This window comes from Anser brachyrhynchus (genome assembly GCF_964034855.1).
Source record: "Anser brachyrhynchus genome assembly, chromosome: 2".
Taxonomy (NCBI): domain Eukaryota; kingdom Metazoa; phylum Chordata; class Aves; order Anseriformes; family Anatidae; genus Anser; species Anser brachyrhynchus.
The window spans coordinates 116,566,121-116,592,426 of record NC_137695.1 but is presented as its reverse complement, the minus strand read 5'-3'; the positions used below and the strand labels follow the sequence as shown (position 1 = coordinate 116,592,426).

Genomic DNA, 26,306 nt, shown 5'->3' with positions numbered 1-26,306 from the left:
AATCCAGAATTTTTAGAGCTATTAGCAGGGATAGCAAAGCTTAGAAAGGTTACTCTTCTATCTCCCTAGTTAAATCTGAAGGCCAATGGAGCTGAGGAAATGAAGCAAGGATGAGATTTAGAAAAATGTCCGTTGCCTTGAGTCACAGCACTATATATCTTTTAGAACCTGAAGGTATCAGAAATTGCCACTAATACGACTGAAGGCCAGAACATAGATTGCAGAAATTAAAAACAAACAAATAAACAAACTTAGCTGCAAAATAATTTAAAGACAATACTCAAAAGGATACATTTCAGATTATAAACTGAGTTATCAGTTTGGGGATGCTGGAATTTATTGACGCTTTGAGAAATGTGCCCAAGGACCCTGGTGAATGGGTAAAGAAGAAGGAGGACGTTACTATCATATTGATCACATGAGAGTGAATGGAGGTGTTGGAGTTTTTTTGACATCTATAATCTCTAATAGGAGGGAGCTACAGAGTCAGTGGAAAAAGTTCTACCCTATGTTAAATCTGCGTTACTCTTTAATGAAATTTGACAAGCTTTCGGAAGAAGGGATGTTTTTTGGCCCTGAAAACTGCAAATAAATTGTATTCATTTTTTTCCTGGATGTTCACACTGATTCAGCACTGACTATATATAGATTTTTCTTTTCTTTCGACAAATCCACTCCTCTGATATTATTGAGGAGCAGCTTTCAGACTAAGCTGGAAATGTGAATGGCATTTTAAGATCCACCTACATCTTATGAGATAGTCTTTACTACTCTAAATTAGATTCTGTAAACATGTCAAATATGAGAATGGGTGGAACATATGGATTGGCCAAAGGTATCTGAAGTAGGAGCCTTTTCTTTCTGCATGCTACAGCTCAGTTCAGCCTGAAGCATGATAGGCACTTTTAGTGACACATTCACACAGGAAAGAAGAGCATAGCTGTGAAGATAGGCCAGAAACTTCCTCTGCTTGTTGTATGACACGGTTACATAAAAAGCCATATGGAAGCTGTTAGATGCTAGTGTCTTCAAGGTAGGGCTTAGGCCTTGCTTTTGCATTTTGAGTCATGACATTTTTCTCCTTATATCTAACTAGATCCTGTGCAAAGAAGTGTTGACTATAAACACAAAACACAAGTGAGTTCCTTTGTTCTTTGTTTTAAGCACAGTCATTGATAAAACCTTTGGAGTCCTCATTAAAAAAAATAAATGTCTGTGATGTTTAGGTTTGAAATCAGGTCCTAGGTCTTTATTAGCTATTGTTAGAGTCTCACAGATCGTACATTCACATGTTTCACCCAAATGAGTTTTATATAGTTGAAGTGTACCAATGTACCCTGCAACACAAAGAAGATTTTGGTAGAATAAATAGATGGATAGTTTCACTGGTTATTCTGATTCCAGATCTTCGGTCTGTAACAAGGTCTACCTTGGGCTGACGTCCTCTCAGAATCATTGGAGCTCAGAATATTCCTCAAACTCATAGCTTTTTACTACTAGCTTTCAAATGAGAGTTGCTGACACTCTTACCATTCTTGTTCCATTCCAGGAACATTCAAAGAAGTACATAAGAGAGTTCAAACTTAGTTTCCATTGAGCTTGTAACTTCATTACTAGCACATGTGATCATCCCATGCTACTCAGTTGTTTTCAAGCCTCACCTGGAGTACTGTGGCTAATTCTAGGCTCCACAATTCAAAAAAGATGCAGACAGAGGCTCTAAACGAGTACCACAAAGATGATCAAAGGGCTGGAGAATCTGCACTGTGAGGAGGTAGGTTTTTTCACCCTGGAGAAGAGAAGGCTCAGGGAGACCTCATCACAGTTTTCCAGTACTTAAAGCGTGGTTACAAAGAGGAGAGATGCTCCCTTTTCACATGGAGCCACATGGAGAAGACCATGGGCAAGAGATACAAGCTGCAACAACAGAGGTTTCATCTTGATATAAGAAAGAAATTTCTTATAGTGAGGACAATCAATTACTGGAACAACCTCCCCAGGAATGTTGTAGAGTACCCATCAATGGAGATTTTCAGGATGTGATTGGACAGGGTGCTAGATAATCTCACCTAGGCTTCCTTTCCCATTAAAGGTTGTACCTGATGATCTTCTGAAGCCCATTCCAACCTGGGCTGCTCTGCAATTCTATTTATATTACACTGAGGTAGATGCACTCCTGTGCTTAGTGCCAATGAGAGGACCTCAGTTAAATGAAGCTGTTCCCCACTGTGTGCCTTTTTACTGTTCTGTTTCCAAAGACTCCATAACCAGGAACATACAGAAAGAGCTGAAGGTTGTCCAAAGGCTGGTTCTTCCCAGCTTTTGGCTCTGAGAAAGCTCCAGAGCAGCAGAGTAAGGAACAGGAATTTGAACTGTTTAGATGAAGGTTTGTCTTGGCAGGGTGTGTCAAGAATCACCAGAGCTGCAAATTCATCTCATTTACAGACAGCATTCTTCCTGGGTTTGGAGGATCTGGCTGGTACACTGCCAAAGGAAAATGCTATTTGAATAGAGAATAAAGAATAATAAATGGTGCACATCCAAGGTATGTTCAGATCCTGAGAAGTGTTAAATACTAGGAACTAGGATATTTCTTAAAGTTTCCAATTTGTAGCTGCATATACATTCAGAAATGCAAAGAATCCTTGTAAATAAAATAACCAAATCACGTGTGACTCTTTCCATTTAAAATAGAAGATACGTATCTTTTTTTTTTTTCTTCTCCTTTTTTCATGACTCAAACAGCCTCACAAGAGCAGGTTATCACTGCTGGCACAAAACACAGTTTCTGCAGAGTAATATTGCTTCCAGTGTTATCCAGGTTGCTCAGCCAAACTTATCATTAACAAGTTTGGCAACACCCTTAGGCAAAGAGATGATTTGATAATGAATAGCCGTCATTCTATCTGAATAGACAGCTATTGGACACAGACTGCCAAGAGATCATCTGCTGAACTCTTTGAAACTATGAATGCTTAGCTGCAAATGTTTTAAACGCTCTCTTTTTGAACTGCTCAGCCTACAATAATCAGTCAAAAATAGCTTCAATGAGTGTGTATTGGAAGTTCTTCCTCAAGGGAGAGATTTTGACTCTGGCACACATTTTAAAACATTGTGCTTCCCTGTGTGTGCTCAGATCTCTTTGGACTCATTTCACAGTGTTTCATTCATTAAGATGATCTATTTTTGATTATAAATGCCTTAAATTCTTTTTAAAAATCCTGTGGCATGGTAAAGGTTTAACATTTTAGGTGTTGTATTTTCTGTCTTTGTGTACATTAAGATGTGTAACGTTATACATAGGAGATATTTTCTAGATACTGCTTAGGTTCTAAAACTAAATACGTGGTGCAGAATTACATTTTTCTGATCATTTTAGGTGATGAAAGTCAACTTGGCACAAAGGTCCATCAAAAGGCAGTTGGTTTCATGCATAGATGCCAGGAGTGTTCTTTAAACAAGATTCAACATTTCTGATTGTACGTATCAGTTCTTCACCAGCATATTAACGAGATCCCACCAAAAATCTGTTGAACCCAATTAACAGTTTTTACTTAGATGAGTTTTTTTGATTTGGTATTTTCTTGAAGATACAACATTGTGAAGAAAACAAAATGATAGGTATTCTGAATCTGAAATATATCTGAAAAAAGTAGTATGTGGAAACCAACTAAAGTGGAGCCTCTTAAATGGGTAAAATGGGAGGCACTCTGGCAATGAAAATTTTAAATTTCATACCACTTTCTAACTGATGCTGCAAGATGCCAAGTGTATCTGCTCAGGAAACAAAATCCCTTTGGATTCCAAGAGAGAAAAAGGTAGTTAATAGCATCTAAATGAGCAGTTAAGTGTTAAGCCTAAATATCACCAAAGCCTTTTAACTTGTCACATGAGAGGAGCACGATAGCCAATGTCTGGATACACAGATTTTTCTCTTCATCTCTTTGCCTTTCTGTGTCTTGCTGAAAGCCTGAACCTTTCATTTTGAGAAGTGTGAGAAAAATAAAAATTGTAAATGTGTACCCAGGACTCTGTTTATCTGAACCACCTGGTCAGATAATGTAGGGAAATTTCATGTCATGCCAAAAGTTCTAAATAGGCAGATTGAATAAACAAAGTCTTAAACTTTTAGGCTTGAGAGTCTTATATTCAGGTATCAAATCTATGTCTTTGAAATTGTGTTAAGCTAATGAAGCCTGATTTTTCAAAGGTCACTGGGACTTGTCATTTACTAGTTCCTTTACTACAAATCATTGAAGGGAATCCTATCTGTTTTACATATACTTACAGGCACTGCAGTGTGATAACTATGCCAAAATGAATAAATGAATAGCTAAAATTATTATCTTTTTTTTTTTTTTTTTTTTTTTTAACCAAATACCAGCTATGTGACTCTAGTTATGGCTAGCTTAGAGTCACAGCTAGCTATAGCACATGACAATTTTGTCCTGTCCCTCAGTTCCTTCTCCAAACTAGGGACCTGTCCCAAGCCATCTGAAGATGACTTCTGACTTGCAGGTCTAGGTTTCTTTCCACCAGTGAGCAAAGTGAGGAGGAACAGTGTATGTGCAGCTGGGACACGTGCCCAGACTGGGGAGGGTGGAAGTGCTTTCATGTCCCTTTTGAGACTCAACCTGTAAGCATCTCTCTTTGAGTGTTTGGCAAATATTTTTCATTTAATCTCAGGAAATTTTAAAATGTCCACTGCTGACTCAACTCAGATTTTGGTTTTGATGACTAGATTTGTAAAGGTATTTAGCTGTGTAATTTTATTAAAACCAATTAGAACGAGACCTCTAAATGCTTGCTGAATAACAGTTGTGAAATAAAATATTTATTATGTTTTTTCTACTTTAATAAAATTTTGCTGCAGTTTTGCTCCTTAGTTTTTTCTGTATTAATTTCTGAAGAAAATATTAGGAAAAAAAAGTCATGTAATCACCAATTACTGTAATAGCCACTAGAGGTCTACTGATATCAAAATTCTGCCAACATCAATTATTTCTGCAAGTATTAAAAATTCTTCATCCAAAAGAAAGTGCTTCTCATTAAGCATTAGTTGTTTGCTTTGTGAGGTGTATCATTTAATTTTTTGAATACTTAACCTCTTGGTGCTGTTTTTAATCAAGCAGTATTTTGCTGAAGTAGGGAAGAGTTGCAGTGTAAAACCTACAACTGAAAGGAAACTGAGACTAAAAAGATCCCCAAGTATGTTTACCAAGTGAGTATATTATAATGTAAATCACTGGGCAGAATATTTCTTAGTGGTTAACCTTGCAGCAAACAGTGTTTTAATGAAATTGTTCTACAGCTAATGGCTTTTTATGGCATTATTGGTTTCCATCTGCCTTGGAGGATTATATTTATATTTCAAAAAGTAAAAGAATCTTCAAACTCTCTTTTAAATGATCTTAATATGATGCTTTTTAAATTTCTAACAACAAGTGGGAATTAGATTACTGTATTTCCTGTAGGCCTAGTTATTCATCACAAGAACAGGAATGTATTCGTTGGAACAAAAGGGTTGATGCATTACATTAATGACTTTCCTCTAGAGACTTCTCTGAAATCAGGTGACAAATATTGCTTCTCAGCCAAAAAAAAAAAAAACCACCAAAAAAACCCAACAAAACACAACAACAAACGAAACAACAACAAAAAGGTAGATCATAGCTGCCCTGTGATTCCTGAGCTCCTTACCTAGAGTTTGTAGGGAATCTGTCCAGGGCATGAGAAGACCCATATGAGACCTGATTGACGCATAGAATTAAACATGACTTTATTTGTTCCTGATCAGCAAAATGTTTTTACATCCTCTCTCTCATGGCCTATTCCAGCCACAAAACAGCAGCCCGTTTGCCTCAACTTGTTAATGCACAGATAACATGCGTAGTTTTCATCCCTCACTGAAGGATGAAGGCTGTAACTGTGTGTTGATTTCAATTAGCTGTCTAAGGCAGTGGCAGGTGGCTGGCAGCTAAAGAAAAGCCTATAAAATCTGCCTTTCTTTCAGACTATTTATTATAACAAAAAAATCTGATGGCCACATCTGTCAGTCCATGTTTATGAAGGTGTCCACACATTCCTCCTCCTGGGTCAGAGTGCTTGGTGTGAGAATATCTCTTTAATAGGACGGGAAGTCATGAGTGTGACAGCAGAACGACTTAGAGGAAATCTTCTTACTATGGGATTTGTAAAACCCTTGTATAAATGGCCACTGTATACATCAGTCATGCCCGAGGCAGTTCTCACTTATTGCCCTTTACGGAAATATCTCATTTTTCTCCCTCTTCACTTTAGAGTGAAAATACTACATGAAGAGGGCAATGCTTTTCCCTACCTGAAGAAAGACCTGTGAAATGAATTCTTTTGAGAATATCCTCGCTTTCCTCATTGAACAGGGAGAGAACCAGCCAGGTCGTTTTTTGCAGAAGGCAGAGGAGCAGATTTATTCGAGGCAGGGAGGTGCAATCACGTCTCACTGCACCCGTCCAGACCCAGCACCCCGGCAGGGATTCCTCTCTTGGGGGAGCAGGTGGTGGAGCTGCTATGCCCTCCCTTATGTTATGAGGGAAGGGTAATTTCAAGTTGCTGTCAGGGCTCCAAAGGAGTCTTGCCAGTGAGGCTGGATGGAGCAAAAGAGATATGGCAGAGTAGCTGGGATGCATGAAGACAAACGGTATGCTCTCCAGCCATTGTCTCTCCTAGTCATTATCATCCATTCACCACTTCCTAGCTCAGCTTCTGAATGATTTGATCTATTTTCATCTAGTACCGGAAGCTGGAGATTATTATTATTACTGTGTTTGTATTATTAGTAGTATCTCTCTTTCCATAGTGGCCAGGCATTTTTGTGGTGCTAGGTCCCCCATACAGAATTTGTGATGACCATAGCTTCGTACAACCCTAAGCAGTTCTTTGAGCCCTGGGCAGTGGGAAAAATACTGGAATTGTCTGACTTTCTCTAAGCATCCCATACTTGAGAGGAATGAATGCTGAAAATGATTAGTGTGAGGGAGAGAAAAGGTAAAAGATATATCATGGGCATGGGCCATTATGTTTTTCATATTTAAATAAAAACAGATGTAAACTATATGAGGCTAATGGGGCATTGCTTCCAGAGTTTCAATGTAGCAAAACTAATGGAAACATTTTTTTCTTTTTAGCTATAAAATGTAGTGTTTAAATGGACTTATATGGCAGAAGGGGTGGAGCCAGTATGGCATTTTTTCCAGATGTTTGAATTCCTAGTTATCCTTGCCCCAGAACTGGTGATTCACCTTTTCAAAGCTTTATTCCCTGTATCTATGCCAACAATATGTGAGCACCTCCACAGCTTTTGTTGTTGTTGTTTAGTATGCTTGAGGGAAAAAGGAAAGGGCAACTTATTTCTCCTTCCCTTGGGTAAAATGTGGCAAATTTTCCACTCTCTGCCTTCCTTTCCCTGTGAGGAAAAGATGAGAAGTCAAATGACAGTTTATTAGCACTAGCTATGCTCACCCCTGTCTCAGGCTGGGACCTCAGCCAGAAACATGATTCAAGCATTAGGAGTAAATGAGAGGAATATTGTTCACTGCAAGATTCCCAGCCCTTCCTCAAACTCACAGATAAACCCAACAGATTTGACTGAAATCACAATGAAAGCATCCTGAGGACCTTAAAGGATTTATATTTTTAGCTTTCATTTATTTTGTTTCAGTTTTCCAGAAAATGTGGTTGGTTTTAAGAGAACTGTAAGCAGAAATAATTATTCAAGCAAGACCCAAAGAAACACCTAAATGAAATGCAAAAATCCAGTTTGGTAAACAAAATACAGCTTTCAAGATATACCCATATGTACATATATAAGTATAATTTAGTAATGATTTTGAGAATTCTGGGCTTCTAATTTGGGGACTAGTTACCATGAGAGTGAAACTTATAGATAAAAGTTTCTGGAGTTTTTTTCACTTTATGTGTGAGACCAGAAATCCTGGCAACTTAAAGTTTTTAAATATTGTGTTCACATTAACCACATTAATTAAATATCAGAGATTCAGTGAACTGGATATGGATAACATGCTGGTGAAAGCCGTCTATGGTGTTGGTTTTATTAACTGAATCAGTGTACTGTATATTTGACTTAAGGGTAGGGTGTCTATAGATAGAAAGCCCTCAGGCCTGTGACTTAGAGACAGGAGTTGGGTTTGTGCGCTGCAAGCTGGGTGAAAGCAAGTCTTGGAAAGAGTTTCCCCATGGTATTGAGTAATATACATACAAATATGTGCAGGGAGAAAAATGGCTTTCATATGTACCATGGATGCAGTGTCTGGAATATTAATATTGCTGCATTTGAAGCCTTTTCTTCCCGTGACAGCCTAATGAGCCACTGAAAGTGTCTGCCTGCTTGTCCTGAGTGAGTGTCCGGCATGATGTTGTTTGTGTTGTACTGCAGGATGCTGAAGTGAGGTTGTTTGACTTCCATCCCCTTGGGAACCTCAGGAAGAGATGTACTGAATCTCCCTCCCATAAGGCTATCCTGAGAAACTGTTTTCTATCTAAATAAATACCATCTCCTGGGGATCTTTTGGAATAGTAACCACACTGTGAGTGCCAGCATCTACAAGTCAAAATCTAAAAAGCTGAACTACAGCATATTTAATATGAAGGCACAGTTAAGATGCATTCCCTTTTTGATGCTTTATTACTTACTGGCTGAATAGCATTGGCTTCCTACCTGTTTCTATGTGTAACTTAATTTGTACATATTTTGTATTGTTTGGGACTAAACTTCCTTAGGGACTTTTGTTCTACTTATTTGCTATACAAAAGCTAGAGTCATCTGTGATGTGTTTTCTGAAATTTCTTAGAGTTATATACTAAACAGGGGAGGGAGGAGGTTAAGGTATACTACTGTATTCCTATGTGAGATTTCTTAGCTGGAAATATATATGTGTGGCCTGTAGTATGAGTCTAGTCCATCAGTACTACTGAAGCGAGCTTCACAAACAGTTTGTGTGTTCGCAGTAAGTGGGATACAACCCGAGTACACCAAGTTTGTTGTTAATACAGCAGACATTGAGCAGTAAGTTCAGTGTGCTCTGGCAAAACTACTCTTTTTGCACACTGCTGCACAATTGATATATGCATAACAAATTATGCCAGAAAGCATGAAATGAATTTTTTCACCTATGTGCAAAACAGTTATCACTGCCGTGCTTATCCAGTTTGAATGATGCATTCTAAACAAGTTGGGTTCACTATGTGTGCCAGAGTATGTTGGTTTCCAACAGTTTGGCAGTCCAGAATGGACAAATGTCCAGAGTTCTCTGGCTCTGTATAGATAAAACTCTTCTGCAGTAGAAATTTCATAAAAAGCCTTTGTGTTGATAGTTTTATAAAGAAGAGTAGCAGATTTGAACTTTCAAGTCTACAGCTTCTGAATCTTTTATACATAAACTAATCTCACTTTTGTATACTTATGAAGAAATGTTAGCTAAAAGTCTTAGTTGCTTCTTCAAACTCTGCTTAAACACTACAGAAATGTTTGATACGGAATAAGAATTCATTACCATATTATGCTTCATGCCTTTCCTTGAACTTTACTGCATTGCTACACCTTGAAAACTGATGTTAGAAAATAAAAACTGGCACAAGATGCTCTGGGCTTAGAGGAGACACAATGAAGAAAGACTAGAATGGAAGGTAGTGTGGAATAAAGAGACATCAAATAATCTCTTGGGCTCTTCAGTCTGAAAAAAAAAAAGTTGTCTGTGAAAGAGGTATGACAGGGATTTGTACAATTGTAAGGGTTGTATAGAGATAAGCATGGTATTATTCCACATTTTCTTATACTGTAAAAATTGGGGCAGTTCATAAAATGAGCAGGCAGTGAGATCATAAGAATCAAAAGATGGTTTCAGACTCAGGACATCATTAAGTTGTGGTATTTACTGTCACAGAATGTTTCAGAAGACAAAAATATGAACAGCTCAAAAATGGAGTGAGTGTAGTCCTGAAGCATAGATCCACTGATGACTACTCAGCACAGCTTCTGAAAATCTTAGAAGCTCATGAAGGGTTGATAGCTCGAAGCTGCAAGGATGTACCAGAAGAAGGATTATCATACATTTTATTGTTTGTATGGTCTTAACATCTGCTTAGTATTGGGATACTTAGTAAAATGAATCTGCTCAACCCACTGTGATTATTTGTGCTTGCTTTTAGATATCCAGGCATCGCCTCTGTATGTTAAATCCTTGATAGCACATGCAGCATAGTATCAAAGAATCAAAAAAAAGTCCTGCAGATACGGGCAGTGAGAGGATTTGATTCCCCTAACAGATCAGTAGAGAGAGAATCTGTAGCCAAACAGGAAGAAAAGGCAGTGCTCAGTTGCTTGCAGTATTATGAGCCTGCTCTTTGATTTTGTGCATATGTTGTGTTAATTATCATAACGAACCATCATAAGGCTGAAAGTTACCTGAATCTCTGTTTTACCACCCCCAATTGTTTAGTATACTAAATAGAATAGAAATAGAATAAGTAGAATTCTTCACTGAAAAGCATCTGATAATTATGTAGAAAAATATTTAATTCTGCCATCCTAATGTCTTTTGGAGTTTGTTACTGTTGACAGTTTGCTCTTTCCCCTTCCCTTTCCCCTGCACTAGTGGTTGCAGGAAAAAAAAAAAAAAAGGAAAAAAAAAAAAGAGGTCAGACAGAAATGAAATACCACTGAAAAATTAATCTTTATGGGATGGTAGGAGAAAATGTCTAAGCAGCCACTACGGAAGTGACCAGTGGGAAGTGACCCAGTATTGAGAGGAGGGGATGCAGAACTGGGGTCCATTGGATTTGTGTATGTTTCCTAGTTACGTCTGCCCTGGTCTCTTAATTTCTCTTTGTCTCATTTCCTGTCTGGAGAGTGAAGGCGATAATATTCCTTTAAATCCCTTTATTTTCTGTCTTGTTTGATTTAACAGTAAGCCTCTGAGCCAGGGAGTTTCTTACGATGCGTATGTGCAAAGCTGGCAAAATGGTGACCTGACAGCAGTCAGGGCATGCAAACACTGATGTGCTTTCTTACATGTGTGCATATGTTAAACACAAATACTTAAAAAAAAATAGCCAACCAATAAAAAAACTACTTGAGAAAAAAAAATAAATACGTGGGGAAGTCCTTAGCTATTCATTTCTGCCCTTTTTTCTCTCTTTCTTTCTTGTACTCTGCTGCCATTCTCTCACTTTCTTTTCCTTAACCTTTCTCAGATGGCAAGAAGGCGGCGTAAAAACAAAAGCTTCCCTCTGTTTGATGGCATACTTTAAAAGAAAAAGTAAACTGTGAGGGAATCACTGCCTGACCTGAGTGTGCCTCCTCCTCCAAGCACGCACTTGGGTGGTAACTAGAGCGCTGCTTGATGGCTGCTCTGCGCTGCAGCTGGTCCCACCAGCTTGGCTGCTCGTGCCACCCTCGTCTCCCTCTTCTGTGCTGCGAAGAGTGACACACTCGTACATGCCTTGGAGGCAGAGCTCAGTGAGACGCAGGTGTCACGGGCAGCCCTGCAAGGCATGCCTACTGGCAGCGTCAAACCAGCGTGCCAGCTTTGCAAAAACAAATCAGAAACACACAACCATCCTTCTTGTGGGGGGACCAGTACCCTCTAGCACACGCTGGCTCTAGGAAGCAGAGCATCCATGACCTTTTAGTGATATGGTTTCAGGAAATGTGGAAAAGCATTAAAAAATAAAATAAAATAGACTTTTTTTTTTTTTCAGTGAAAATAGTTTTCAGTTTTAAGCTTGAGATGTGGAGGGAAAATGTTGCCGTTCTCATTTTGATGTAATTGAATCTGAGTGTTGGTGGGTAACCGTCCTCCTGAATCATGTTTCCTAGTGGGAGATTGGGATGCCCAGATGGGAGCTAGCAAAACCCCACACATCTCACCACTTCTCTGCATGGCTGGGGCTAGGCTGGTGCCAAGACTAGCTCTCAGTGTTAGCCTCACCAATTTTGACTCATATAGGGGAATATTAGGCTTGTTAGCATTTCTATTTTAGAGCTACCAGCCATGGGATGGAGGACTGGGAAAGAAGTAGCACTTAAATTCCTCAAGATTTGGCTACCCCACCCTATGATGCATTTAGTATAACGTTGAATATTTTTCATTTCTTAAATTAGAAGGTCACAATATCACTTAAGTCACCCAGTGGAGACAAATTAAATTATGCAGGACCCACATAAGCCTCTGTGCATGACTGGGATTCCAGCCCCTAGTCCTGGCCATCCACAACTCACTGAAATCAGTTTTGCACCATGGGACCTCAAAATGGTTTTGTCACTACTTAGCTAGGTTTTGAGCAATTGTTTTATTGTTCGTCTAAATGTCTTAGCCCAGGTTGTAAATCTCAGTCCAGCTATCCTTTATAGTGAATGTCATAGCATCTGCCCCTCTGTATCTGAAGCAGCCAGACCCTGATGCAAGCCTGCATGACATCAGTGAGTACCAGACTAGATCTTTATTAAACAAAAGTTAATCAAGGTATTCTGAGATCTCATATGCAGAATATATTTATGTAGTCATGACTAGAGAATACAATTAAATGTGTATCTTTGCCTTTTTTGTGGTGAGCAAAGTATTACCAGTTAAAACCTGGATGTTGCAAGATGCACTCTATGAAAAGATTGTTAAATATGTACAATAATTCTCACAGACTTTAAATGAATTTGTCATAGGAATTTTCCCCATTATAAATGTAGTGCTTAATCTCATAATGTACTGCAGACCAGCTGTATTTGGTCTTAGGGAATAAGCAATAAGGAAAGTTTTCACGTGATCTGAGAATTAAGGACTACATTTATACTTTTTATTTGACGTCTTAGGGTGGACAGTCCATAGAAGTTCATTCAGGTAGTGCTGTTTCCCTCTATTGTGCAACCTATTGGAAATTGGCTTTCACAAATTCACTATTCGAATGTTTGTTTTTCTCAAAGCAGGAAAGGGAAAAAGATATCAATCATTGTCTTAACATGATATTTATGATTTTTTTTCTGCTACCTTACTGTATGCATGTAGTGTGCTTTGCTTTGAGCATTAGAATACCCTGTGTATCAATTTTTCCACACTTTTCTCCTTTACAGTGTGTACTCTTAGATCAGTTTTACTTTACCATATCCATTCTGTCCCTGTTAACGGTTCCTCAACTTTTATGTCTGTCTCTGAGAATTAGATAGCAGATGTAATAAGCAGCCAAGGTTGTGGCCCAGGCAATGCTCTCACGTCTCAATTTTTGTTTATTTATTTTTCTTATATGCAATACATAAACCATTTATTGAAGGATTGGTGTCCCTTCAATAATTTCTTCATCTAATTCTTTGAGTCTAATGCCAGGTGAAATATTGGATTGGCCTCTTCTGTTGAGAATGTAAAATAAAAATTTAAGGGATGGTCTCATAATTCCTGTCTGAGATTCCCATTCTGGAAACTGAGTTTAGCTGTTGCTCCTACCAGGCCCAAAGAATTATTCTTTACATGCCTGCCAGTGAAACTTAACAGAGCTTTGGACAAAGGTGGAAACAGTGAGAGGAAGTAAATTTTTCTTCATAATCTTCTTCATGTCCTCTTAATGTGCTGTTGCTTCAGCATCTCATACAAGTCTTCCTGTGATGCACCTTGTAGCAAAGTGGAGAACTGAAGGTATTTTGGTACAGATCTTGGTACTTTAAGAGTCTTAGATCTAACTGTGTAACTGAATGTATGAAAAGCATCTGTCTTACAGCTTGCATGTTCTTTAGCTCCATTTTATTCTCTTCCCCAATTTTCATTCAAGCAGTCATGTGATATTATGGGTACATTTCTTACAAATGTGATGACATACACTGAACCAGAATAAAAATTTGAGTATTCAACACTTTTCCTGTACTATAAGTTCCTTGATTACGATGTTTTGTCAAGCCAGAACTGGCTGGCATAGATTTCTTGTCACTTTTTGTAGTTATGCAATGAAACATAAATTGCTTCTCTTTTGATTTTGGTACTCTTGATCTTACACCAAATATTCATCCACAGAATTTTAGAGATAACTCAGATGATTTTTGTCACTTTGCTGGGCCATTAACATGGTACCACTTTTCTTATTTTTCCCTCATCTTGATTCCTCTGTGTGTCTGTCATAAATGGCAGCTCTTGGGGAAACATCATCAGCCAATGTGGTATATGTAAAAATTGTTATTTTCTGTGATCTTTAAGATAGGAATTACTTAAAATATTTTTTCTCCAGTTCTGAATTCATAAAGCTATTCAGGGAGCATTAAATATAACTTCTTGCCTGGCATGATTGGGAAATTGGCATTTTTTGGTCTTTCAAAGCTATTTGTTTACAGAACTTTCAGTCATCTCACTATGTTGTTGGATCCTATTTCCAGCTTATTTTTAACATCAGTGTCTTTATCCTGAACTGTAGCTTAAATTGATAAATGGGAGAAGAAACTAAATTTTAGTTCAAGATCCAATATTATATGAGGGAAAAGCAGACTTCTTGTTATGTTGAAAACAGACCTAAGCCCATTCAAACATAGAAATGCACAGCAGGTCGGTCATCCAAAGCACTGTAGTGACATGACTTGAAGTACCAGGAAGAAAATTTGATGCAGCTTCTAAAATTAATTTCATTTGAAACCGTAAAGACTATAAAAAGCATCTACCATACTGATAATACCTATTGCAATTGCATTATGCTGTGGGATTTTTTTTTGAAGTAATGGAAAAGAATTTATGCATTTAGAATGCATGCTCCAGTACAGCTATTTTGGCTGCTGGAAAGGAAATATTGGAGAAATATGCACTGAAGAGTGGAGCACTTTTTTTTTTTTTTTAAATCCTTAAAATTTATCCAGAAATTACTTTTACAAAGCTAATTAAGTTTAATTTATTTTTTTTTCTTAACTAATTGTACTACTTGATTTTTGTTTTCAATGCCTAATACTTGGCTTTTTAAAAAATGCTTGGATATTTAAAATTAGCTGATAAAGCCAGAATGGATATTGTGTCCATTTTAACACAGAGATGCTCCTTTCTGACCACAGTTATGAGCATTAAAAGAAGAAAGAAATAAATACATTGGTCATCATGAAATTTTATTTATTTATTTATTTATTTTCTGACAAGCCCGGCCTGATGCTAGCTGTTTGGGTAGATTATGCACAAAGACAGGTTGTAGAGCAAAATTCACATGAATAAAGCTAAACAGAAATCAATGAGCTTCTTTAATAGAGTTAAATGTAAATATTTGAAGTAATATATACAGAAAAGAAATTATTTCAGAGAGTGCATTTTAACAGTGTATAAATAAAGATAATAGCACTGAACTTGGAAACCAGATTTGGAAATGGACTCTCTTATTTCAGAATGTGAATAGGTTTTCCTGTCTAAATTTACATGATGCTAAATGAGACTTTTTGTGATATTACCTAGATGACATTTAATTTAAATATTTTAAATATCCACGCCTAGATTTTTCTGTTCGGGAATGTACAATTTAAAGTTCACACTTATGTTTAGGTAGATACAAATGATCTGACCTTCAAAACATCTTGCATTGAGAGGGAAGATAGGAAATGTGAATTTTTCAGTGTTACAGCTGGTATCCAGGGAACTGCACATGAAAAACTCAGAGGTCTTTGCAGGTCACGTTGGTAGAAACTAGCCTGAAGAACAGGGTTACTATGCAGAAGTACATAATAATGCAGTGTATAAATACAATGTACAGAGGAAGAGTCAAGAGCTCAAACACATTAAGAGCCCAAATTATTAGTATGTGAAAGAGCTGCTGAGCCTGTGGCTGTTGTAAGGTACATCTATCTGCTGAAAAGAAAAGAGTCAGGGCTACAAGTCTGAGCACTAGAATGCCCAAACATTCAGTCAGTTTAATTGTTAGCTCTCTTCAAGACCTGCGTTGGGCCATTTCAGCTTGCTTGCTCCAATGTGAATCTGTTGTACGTGAGAGTATCCCTCAGCAATGGGGATGAAAGCATAATCCACATGGGCTTCCTCAAGGCTTTTAAGAAGGCCTCTCCTAAAGGTTCTTTAGTGTCCCAGTGGCTGAAAAATCAGAAATGGAGAATATGAATAAATATTTATTTTTCTCAGTGGAAAGAGGCCATCAACGGAGTCTAAGTGGATTTGCAGCAGGACACTTATTGTCCAAAATATTCATAATTAGTTTATAAAAAGGCCGGATAACTAGGTGACAGTTGTTGTTGACAAGGCTAAGTTACTCAGGATCAAAAAACTAATCCCGATTGTAAGGAGTTACAGAAGAATCTCATGGTACTAGGTGATAAAATAGCAAAAGAAAATCATCTGTAGTGAATGTAAAGTAATAATAGTGAAGAAATATGATTCTAAATTTATATACAGTTCACACTGGCTGTCAGCTGGCTGTTACCATTTTGGAATAACATCTTTGGGGGATAGTAAATAGGTCTATGTAAGCATCAGCTCATTGCTCAGTAGTGGTTGACAAACATGTTGGTATGAATTGTTAGCAATAGCACTAAAGGTATGGGTTAAACAGGGTTTGTAGTTAGATGTTAAATCAACTAGTGCAGTTGGAGAAAGTAGACAAACTTTTTTGTATACAAATCTTGATGAAGTTGGGAAGTTTCGTCCATCCCTACGGGGGAAGGGAGAGGCACGGAGAGGACATGGAAAGCTCATGTGGTTAATAGGTGGCTCAGAGGCTGGTGCCAGCATAGAAATTTTGGGTTTTTTCACCATGGGGAGCTTTACTCGGCACCCGGCCTGATGGCCCCAGATGGGTCTCTATCTCCAAGGGGAAAACGGATCCTAGGCCAGGAGCTGGCGGGGCTCATAGAGAGAGCTTTAAACTAGGTAAGAAGGGGGACGGGGCTCAAACAAGGCTTGTCGGAGCTGTGCCGGGGGAAACAATGGCTAGGCCGGGGAAGAAGGCGATGGCCCAGCTGAAGTGCATCTACACTAATGCACGCAGCATGGGTAACAAACAGGAGGAGCTGGAAGCCATTGTGCAGCAGGCAGGCTACGACTTGGTTGCCATCACGGAGACGTGGTGGGACCGCTCCCACGACTGGAGTGCTGCAATGCCTGGCTATCGGCTCTTCAGGAGGGACAGGCAGCACAGAAGGGGTGGTGGCGTGGCTCTCTACATTAGAGAATCTTTTAATATTGTGGAACTCCAGGCTGGGAATGATAAGGTTGAATCCCTGTGGGTTAGGATCCGCGGGAAGGCCGGCAAGGCTAGCATCCTGGTGGGGGTCTGTTATAGACCGCCGAACCAGGATGAGGAGACGGATGAGGAGTTTTATAGGCAACTGACAGAAGTTGCAAAATCGTCGGCGCTTGTCCTCGTGGGGGACTTCAACTTCCCGGACATATCCTGGAAACACAACACGGCACAGAGAAAGCAGTCTAGGAGGTTTCTGGAGAGCGTGGGAGATAGCTTCCTGACGCAGCTGGTCAGTGAACCTACCAGGGGTGGTGCCCCGCTAGACCTTCTCTTCACAAACAGAGAAGGACTGGTGGGAGATGTGGTGGTCGGAAGCTGTCTGGGGCAGAGTGACCACGAAATGGTAGAGTTCTCTATTCTTGGCGAGGCCAGGAAGGGGACCAGTAAAACTGCTGTTTTGGACTTCCGGAGGGCTGACTTTGAGCTGCTCAGGACGCTGGTTGGCCGAGTCCCTTGGGAGGCGGTTCTGAAGGGCAGAGGAGTCCAGGAAGGCTGGGCGCTCCTCAAGAAGGAAATCGTGATGGCACAGGAGCGGTCCGTCCCCACGTGCCCAAAGATGAGCCGGCGTGGAAGAAGACCGGCCTGGCTCAACAGAGAGTTGCGGCTGGAGCTTAGCAGAAAAAAGAGGGTTTATAATCTTTGGAAAAAAGGGCGGGCCACTGAGGAGGACTACAAGGATGTAGCGAGGCTGTGCAGGGAGAAAATTAGAAAGGCCAAAGCTCATCTGGAGCTCAATCTGGCTACTGCCGTTAAAGACAACAAAAAATCCTTTTACAAATACATCAACGCGAAACGGAGGACTAGGGAGAATCTCCATCCTTTACTGGATGCGAGGGGAAACCTAGTTACTAAGGATGAGGAAAAGGCTGAGGTGCTTAATGCCGCCTTTGCCTCAGTCTTTAGCGGCAATACCGGTTGTTCTCCGGACACCCAGTGCCCTGAGCTGGTGGAAGGGGATGGGGAGCTGGATGTGGCCTTCGCTATCCTTGAGGAAATGGTTGGCGACCTGCTACGGAGCTTGGATGTGCGCAAGTCGATGGGGCCGGATGGGATCCACCCAAGGGTACTGAGAGAACTGGCGGAGGAGCTGGCTGAGCCGCTTTCCATCATTTATCGGCAGTCCTGGCTATCGGGGGAGGTCCCGGTTGACTGGCGGCTAGCCAATGTGACGCCTATCTATAAGAAGGGCCGGAGGGCAGACCCGGGGAACTATAGGCCTGTCAGTTTGACCTCAGTGCCGGGGAAGCTCATGGAGCAGATTATCTTGAGGGTCATCACGCGGCACTTGCAGGGCAAGCAGGCGATCAGGCCCAGTCAGCATGGGTTTATGAAAGGCAGGTCCTGTTTGACGAACCTGATCTCCTTCTATGACCAAGTGACGCGCTTGGTGGATGAGGGAAAGGCTGTGGACGTGGTCTACCTTGACCTCAGTAAGGCTTTTGACACCGTTCCCCACAACATTCTCCTCAAGAAACTGGCTGCTCGGGGCTTGGACTGGCGTACGCTTCGCTGGGTTAGAAACTGGCTGGATGGCCGGGCCCAGAGAGTTGTGGTGAATGGAGTCAAATCTGGTTGGAGGCCGGTCACTAGTGGAGTCCCCCAGGGCTCGGTACTGGGGCCGGTCCTCTTTAATATCTTTATTGATGATCTGGATGAGGGCGTCCAGTGCACCCTCAGTAAGTTTGCAGATGACACCAAGCTAAGTGCGTGTGTCGATCTGCTCGAGGGCAGGAAGGCTCTACAGGAGGATCTTGATAGGCTGGAGCGATGGGCTGGGGTCAACTGCATGAAGTTCAACAAGGCCAAGTGCCGGGTCCTGCACCTGGGCTGCAACAACCCCAAGCAGAGCTACAGGCTGGGAGATGAGTGGCTGGAAAGCTGCCTGGCCGAGAAGGACCTGGGAGTATTGGTGGATAGTCGGCTGAATATGAGCCAGCAGTGTGCTCAGGTGGCCAAGAAGGCCAACGGCATCCTGGCCTGTATAAGAAGCAGTGTGGCCAGCAGGTCTAGGGAAGTGATTGTGCCCCTGTACTCGGCTCTGGTGAGGCCGCACCTCGAGTACTGTGTTCAGTTTTGGGCCCCTCGCTACAGGAAGGACATGGACGTGCTCGAGCGAGTCCAGAGAAGGGCGACCAAGCTGGTGAGGGGTCTGGAGAACAAGTCTTACGAGGAGCGGCTGAGGGAGCTGGGCTTGTTCAGCCTGGAGAAGAGGAGGCTCAGGGGTGACCTCATCGCTCTCTACAGTTACCTGAAAGGAGGCTGTAGAGAGGTGGGGGTTGGTCTATTCTCCCACGTGCCTAGTGACAGGACGAGGGGGAATGGGCTAAAGTTGCGACAGGGGAGTTTTAGGTTGGATGTTAGGAAGTACTTCTTTACCGAAAGGGTTATTAAGCATTGGAACGGGCTGCCCAGGGAGGTGGTGGAGTCACCATCCCTGGAGGTCTTTAAAAGACGTTTAGATGTAGAGCTTAGGGATATGGTTTAGTGGAGTACTTAGTGTTAGGTCGGAGGTTGGACTCGATGATCTTGAGGTCTCTTCCAACCTAGAGAAATCTGTGAATCTGTGAATAGAAGGAAGAGACTAAAGAGCTTAATACAGATGAAGAACAATGGGATCCAGCAGGAGAGAAATAGGCAACAAAACAGTGAACAGTAGCATCTGCTTTTTCACCACCATCAAAGAAAGAATGATGGGCAAAATAGACTTTGTCTGACCCAGCATAGTAATTCTTATACTCATGCCACATCCCTGTATAAATTTATGTACCTATAGTGCCATTCCACCCTCCCTTTCAAAAAAAGGGTATTGAAGAAAAGGTACAGGGAAAGGTGACAAGGAAGATCAAACAAATGAAATAGTCTGCATGAGAGACTGGACTACACACTAAGACACTTTAACCCAGAAAAAGGATGACTTAAGAGGACATGACTGACGTCTATAAAGTCACAAGTGACAAGGAGAAGATTGAGAAGGACTGTTTATTTGTTGTCTTTCATAATAAAAAATGTATGATGAAATTACCAGAGGTCATGACCAGAATAAATAAAACAAGACAGTTTTTTTGTGCATCACAAATGGAGGTTGTAGATGCCAAATGCTTATACAGGGTCAAAGAACAAATAAAAAAATAATAGAGAGAAAATCCTTGAAGAGCAGAGTCTTTAAACTAATTTTTGCATTTTTTAGATGCAGATCTGATCTGCAGATCATCCACATCCTGTCCATGAAGTTCACATTCAGGCTTCTCTTGGGAACAAGTCAGCCAAGTCCCTCTGAGGATTTGGACACCACGATGCAATGTCATTAGTGTGCTTTTTACAACCAGCACTATGGAGGATTGTTATCACCATTTGGTTAACTTGGGCTTACCATGCAGATGAGAGGGTTTCAGCGTTATGCAGTGTGTACGAAACTGGTCTAGCATGGACACAAGTCAGTCTGCTGTAGCTGGCCCAAAGGACAGAGCTCACTTCCTGGGGAGGTCCACAGGGAATGGACAATTTGGCTAAAAATGTAGCCAAAGTATATTAGGTTGGGTTTGGGAGCTGTCTGACCTAAAGGTGGTAGAAGGGTAAGATAAGGAGGCATGCCTGCTCTGTTCTCACTCTTGTGTCTAGTCTCTAGCTGGTGCCTGGTGTTAGGGCCAGGAAATTGTCTGTTCTTACGCTCTTTTAGGAGAGTGGTAAGGGCTCATTGCTGGAAATTACAGCTTGTATTTTAAAGCCAGTGTTTATTTCTAACCTCTTTTTGAATAAGACTGTCTATCAGGCATAAGTGTGATGTAATCTTTTATTTTTGGTCTCACTCATCGGAGTTTGTACTGCCTCAGACTAGCCTGTGTAGTTAACAGAACTGCAGAATCTTTGAGTCTGGAATGGACCTCTGGAAATTGCCTCGTCCAACCCCATTGCCTGATTAAGAAACTGAGGAAACTAATTTTTAGAAGACATATAGTCAACAGACATTTGAAAGCGCATATTTATCTTTGCTATGCCTCTCCACCACTCCCAGTCTGATGAATTAATCCTACAGGCCTAGAAGAAAGAACATCTTGCTGTATCTTAACTTCTGACCTTGTGTTGCGTTTATGATTTCAACGGAGAAATAATTTTGTTTAATGTTGTTAAATGTTGCCCATGTCTCACAATAGGGTATCTTGTCCTTCCAGTAAGTACTTCTACATTTGGCACTACATTCCCCAAATGCAAAGCATTGTTTTAAGAAGATAAAATGATATTATTGTTATTTTTTTAAGTGCAGGCTGTTTTATTTTATTTTATTTTATTTTTGTGTGTAAATTACTTTGGCAATTTGAATGAAATCACAATGATTTTTGCATATTCAAAGATCATCTCTTGAAATGTGTCATCATTTACAATATCACTTGATTCAAACCTGACCCTAATTCTGTTAATACCTACTGCTATTTGCAAACCTTGAGTAAAGTCAGTGAATTGAGAGGAACCAGAGATGTAAAAAAACAGTGTAAGTGGTACAGGAAATAGATCCTGATTGCTTAAATGAACCAATGGATGGAATTACAGGAGGCAAATGCTAAATTGTATGATACCTTTCCAAAAATGAAATTGTGTTTAAGAATAGTTTTGTTAGCTTCATGAAGTGCAAAAGCAAAATAATTCTTTTAAATTTATATATTTAGATTTATTCTGATCATTCATTTTGCTCCTTTAGTTTTGTGTTTAGAATATTAAAACTGATGTTTGCTATCACAAGGTGGTTGTACAGCTTGCACTGGTGTAGACTTCTCATTCTTGATTTATCACTACATTAGAACTGAAATGCACTCAGTGTTTCATATCAGGAATTCACCCGACAAATGCAGAACCTGAGTTACCAAGATGTTTTTAAAGAGAGAAAGGAACAGATAGGGAATTAAGGGTTTTAAAACCCCAAATCAAGGGTTTGATTCTGCAAAGTACTGGGCACAGTAGCTCTGTTCCAGCAAGACTTACATGTGCTTTTGTTCAGCCCCAGTATGTAGCATTGTTTAATTTCAAATTAACAGTTCTTAAAAAGAAGATTGATATTCCCTTTCACCCACAGATTTCAAGCACTCTGTGAATAGATATATGTACAGAAACTATACAATAAAAATGAGAATTCAATGGTGATTTCTCAGTTAAGCATAGTAAAGAAATAGAAAGGAAATCAAAACAGAAACCTTCACTTTCTTGTGTCAACTTTTCATGTTGGACTCACATATTAGCTTTATATTCCTTTCTTCTTTCGTGTTTATTTTCAACATAACACCCTCAGACTCCTCATTTGTGGCCAAAGCTGTGAATTCGTGCAGAAACGAAGGACAGGATGCATCTTTTGAGCTCCCACATCTTTTCCTTAAACTGTGGGTGTCTTGTTGAGAGGAAAAGTGCTTGCTGCATATTCACCTCTCATCCCCTTCCCAAACAACAGGGTAGACAGAGGGCAAATTTCAGACTCCACCCTCATTAAAGGGTAGACTGCCTTTGAAAAAGGTAGAGTAGTGGTAGGAGCTTATTTCTGCTAAGGACCGAGAGCTGACATATACTTTCGAGCCTTACCAACATGTTTCTTTTCTCCTAGTATGTTACAGGTACGTGTTGCTCCCTAGTCAGACTAGATTGCTTAAATATGTCTCATCATCTTTAATTTTATCTCATTCCTTGTTCTGGCAACTTCTACCTGGTTTTATTAAAACAGTTGACTTTCCCTGGGTATACGTATATGCATATACATATGTAATAGAGATAGCTGTGAGTTCTTGGATGTTCCAGGAGATCTCTGAACTTTGCAGAGTTAAAGTGCCACTGGTTCTCCACATGTGTGAGAGGGTGCATTCCTGCTGAGGGAATGATACAGGTATCCACCAGAAATAAAGTCCAAGAAGTTTCAGCCTGAAATGGGAAAGATGTTCAGGGCAAATTTGGACCCAGTTTAGTAAGTGTGTACTGCGAGTTTAGGGTGCTGGCAGGGGAATGCATTTGCTACTCAATTACTAAAGGAATACAGTACTTATATTTTGTGTTTGGTCAAAAGACTGAATTTCCAGAAGAACAAGACTCAGTATTATCAAATGTAAGTTCTGTACATGAGCATTAAGAAATGCATGTTTGCATTCTAGGGGCAATATTTACCGATTTCTACAGTTATAGTTTGTGAAACAAAAAAGAAACAGAACTTCACTTTCATTAGACATTATAGTAGTTTAGCTATTTTCACTGCATTAATCTTGCTGATAACTATTTCTTTCACATTGTGAGAAGACAGCGTATGACAGGAAAAATCTGTAACATCATTCAACATCTGATTTTTTTTCCTCAAAGCCAATTTGCATGCCTACAAATATCAGCATTTCCCAGTGGAATTGAAGGTGTAAAATATTGTCTCTCGAGCTCAAAATCATTTAGCCAAAGATTCTTCAGTATTTGGGAATTCTGGCTGGATGATTTCAAAAGCAAAACCATATGTCATTTACATGGCTTGGATTTTCTCCAGTTGTATAGAACACGAGTGGAACGTGGTGTAAAAAAAAAAAAAGAAAAAAAAAGGAAACTAACACTAATTAGATGTTAATAAATACAGGTGCTATACTGTGTAGTGTAATTCATCTTCACAGCAAGCTGTGGGATGAGTCAGAGACAGCAGATGCTGAGTGATACTATTTTGTACATAGGCATGTATATTCTCGATACACGCTAAGATCCAAATTAAGGTAAAACTGAAGGGGTTGTGTAACAGATATTTTTCAAAATTCAAGAAGTGCAATTCTGTCTAGCCATGGAAAATAAATGTAATGCTTTTTGTTGGGTTTTGTCTGTTCACTCCTCACTGTAAATGCAACCAGGGTAGCAGCTGGAAAAGATGGCCATTTGATTATAAGTCTGCCCAAGAAGATCTTGACCTGACCAACCTCATGCCCCCATTCCCCCAGACTTCCCCAAAATTTCCTTACCCATCCCAGGCAGTGAGGTGCCTGTAAGAAGAGGGTTCCTTCCCTCCCCAGCCAAAGCCTTATTCCTGGCCATACCAGGTCTGCTGAGACCAAGTTAAGTTGGGACTAACCTGCCAGCTGTCCTGTATGACTTGCTGTACAGGGAAAGCTGTTATATCTCTGCACACTGTTTTGCTCCCCTCCCCTCCCCAGTAGGAGATCTGGCTCATGTGCAGCTTGTGGGCTCTTTCTCTTTCACGTGTCAGAATGCATAGTGGAGGCTCCTTGCTTTTAAAATTTCCAGAGAGAGAAATGGATTCAGATAGTGTAGATTTGACTCATCTACAGCTCTTTTAGTACTCAGATGCAGCAAGACATTTCTGGGGCTGAGGGGCTTGTGTGTCCTATCTGCTGATGCTGTGTTGTGTGTGTAGCCACACACATCGCATGCTCAAGAGAGAAGGCACAAAGGAGTAAGGAATCAGTTCTGTGCAAATGGACGGTTAAAAGCATGATTAAAGACGGGCATTACATTCTCAGCTACTGCTTCTTTAACGTGACAGCTCACTGAGATGTGCTTGTGTCTGAAATAACACAAGAAGGCACAGTCATGCTCCAGCCTCCAGGAATTTACCATAATTGTTGTGTGGTGTTGTAAAAAAAAAAAAAAAGCACAAAGAAAAAACTTTTGCATGAAAATTTGATTGAACAATTAAAAATGCATAAATAATTGAAGTGACTATAAAAGCTTTCTATTATTCTCATTGAGAAAAAATGCTTAAAGCATAGGATCCAGACATTATTCTGGGGCAGCAAATAGCTGGTATTTACAGTATGGATTACTCGTTTTTCTTTAGCCTGATGAACAGGGCTCCCAAAGCTTATTGTGGCTGTTTTCTCGTTTATATGAGACACGTGGCCGCTGTGATTTGCTTTTGTCAGCATCCCCTCCCCCCTCAGCATAAACCCCCGCGCCTCAAACACAGATGTTGTACCGTGCTCTTTGTGTGCATGCATGTCTACGAGTGTAAAACGGGGAAAGAAAGGCTGTGGCTAATACGCTGGAAAACCAAAGCTGAAGCTCAGGACTTGGCTTGAGACTTCATTTCTTTATTACGGTGAGATGTTAGCGTGGACTAAGCGTAGGACTAATGTGTATGAATGAGGAGTGTTTAATAGCAGCCACGCTGCTTAGAAAATCAGCAATTTAACGTAAGCAGGGATGGCAGTTTCATTAAATAACGCTATGATCTCTCAACCATATTCTTAACTAGTAATCTCCCCGTAGCAAAATACATAGATAATCAACCTCCTAGCCTGCCAGTAAACTTGCAGGGGAATTAAATCCTGGAGGAAGGAGCCCGTAGCCCCGGAGGAAGGCTGAGTGCATGTTTCACTGTCGTCTTTTCAGCTCATCTCAGTGGTCCCACTGCTAGAATGTGCTCTGTTGTCATGGCAACCCCATCTCCTGCTTCCTACAGGAAAGATTAGCTCGTACTGTGCACTGGAGAGAATTTAGGGGAAGTCAAGCTAATCCCTGGGTGCACTGCGAGAGAAAGGTTGGACCTCGCCTGAGGGATGCTGTATCTGCAATGATAGAATTGGCCTGCCACAGACACTGGTATTTAAGTTGAAGAGCAGAATTCACAGTAAGTGTCAGATCCTCCAGAGAGGAATATTGAATGAGGTTTTCTAAGTCTTGCCGAAGACTGTCCCATGCCAACAGTGGAATGACAGCAGGAGGCTGTGTGTGGAATACCAATCCGTTTCACCCGTTTAGGTGGTATTTCAAATACAGATTTAGAGCCTTAGTTCCCTGGAAACTAGGTGATAAAATTTTAAAACATCACCGTGAGACGCGCACCTAGGAACCTGGAGCATGTCTCATTCGGTGCATAACGCTGAACAAGCGATGATGAGCGTGACTTACAAATTGTGTATGCACTGTGCGGCGTGCTTAAGAATTCCTGTGTGCTGAAAAATAAGCGGGAAAGTGTGATTTGTGTGTGCTGCAAAGTCAACTGAAAAAGTGCTGAACTATCAATATTAAGCATGAAAACGTACAACTCTGATTCAACAGTGGTTTTTTCTTCATATTAAAACCCAAACAGAGGGAACATGAGCTTTTTA

At 40.3% G+C, this 26,306-nt stretch overlaps 1 protein-coding gene across 10 annotated transcripts in view; it reads left to right on the top strand.

Annotated features, from left to right (window-relative positions):
• Nucleotides 1-26,306, top strand: part of NOL4 (nucleolar protein 4) — a 194,281-nt gene that overhangs the window by 62,903 nt on the left and 105,072 nt on the right. For 2 of the 10 annotated variants that reach the window (XM_080578433.1, XM_080578441.1), the window contains exon 1: nt 19,807-25,825. The exons of the other annotated variants lie outside the window; for them this stretch is intronic. The gene's annotated coding sequence lies outside the window, so the exon portion shown is untranslated. Of the gene's footprint in view, nt 1-19,806; nt 25,826-26,306 lie in introns of those variants that run through there. 10 annotated transcript variants of the gene reach the window in all.